At 39.9% G+C, this 1,151-nt stretch overlaps 1 protein-coding gene across 1 annotated transcript in view; it reads left to right on the forward strand.

The window, feature by feature from the left end:
• Positions 1–1,151, forward strand: part of LOC119585011 (two pore potassium channel protein sup-9-like) — a gene marked incomplete at its 3' end in the record, with an annotated part of 119,267 nt that overhangs the window by 98,020 nt on the left and 20,096 nt on the right. Inside the window, 1 exon segment of the mRNA XM_037933626.1 lies at positions 445–1,151.

Here is a 1,151-nt window from a genome sequence, read left to right on the forward strand (position 1 = left end):
ACATTTCCTCGCAACGTGAGGCCTTCTCACGTTGCTATGTTTTATCAGACTGCAATGTCCTGAAGCGTCAACGCGTTCAGTGCAACATGAAATAATTTCTATTAACAATACTACATAATGCAACTTGGGAATCTTAATTTCATCTAGTCATATCTTCCTGCTATTTCAAATCACATTTTATGTTCTGATGATTATTCTAGCATTTTAGGCATCATTTTCATTGAATTTCACTATCAAAAAGTAAATGTATTAATTCAGTTTCTATACGATTTTTTGCCTTCAGACTTTCCCAACGGATCGTTGCATTGATTGAGATATGAAGTTAATCTTCCCTCCCAGTATTATATACTTCTATTCATATTATACTTTGTTGTATCTCAGATTTTTCGTAGTTCTTTCCAAAATGTTCACAACAGTAATCTTCCTTTTTTTTTACTTTTACAGAACGAGGAGTGAGAAAGCCGTGGACTGAAGCTGCCTCCACCAACGCATCTATGAATCTAATACTCGTCACTCGTCCGACGTCGTAGCCATGAAATAAAAACACGCAGTCAACGTCAATCCGATTAGAATTAATTTTGTTTTTGTTCGCGTAAAATATATGATGGTTTGATGTTATTGCTTTTTTCAAAGAAAAGCGTGATGGATTTAACTAATTTGTTTTTAGTTGGGCAGCTAAGCCACAATAGTGCGTTTTCGCTCGTACAGTACGTATCTGTACGTCACTCCTGAAAATTCGAGGGAGTTCCACGTAGCTCGTTCGAAAAGAACCAAAAGGGAGAAGGGGAAGAAAGGAACAAAGAAAATCGTCCTTAAAGAAATAGACATTCGCCACTTAACTCCGCAGAACGCCATCTGTCATGGAGAGGCACAAATGCAAGTGATGAAAAGCAAACTCGGCAGACAGCAAGCGCGCCCTTCGGAGATGGACTCATGCCTCACAGTTCCCGTCTCGCTCCATCTCGCTGCCAGGTGAGATAATGAGAAAGCTACACCAGGCGAAATATAATTTCAAGGCAAAGAGAAGAAGAAGAGCAGCCAAGGTCAGAGTCTCCACGGTAATGACAAAGGTAGCGATGTAGCACTGTCTTGACCCGAGCACGCACTATCAACGTAAAAGACTTTAGCTCTTTGGTACATCATATAGATCG

The sequence above is a fragment of the Penaeus monodon genome, chromosome 19 (genome assembly GCF_015228065.2).
Source record: "Penaeus monodon isolate SGIC_2016 chromosome 19, NSTDA_Pmon_1, whole genome shotgun sequence".
NCBI lineage: Eukaryota > Metazoa > Arthropoda > Malacostraca > Decapoda > Penaeidae > Penaeus > Penaeus monodon.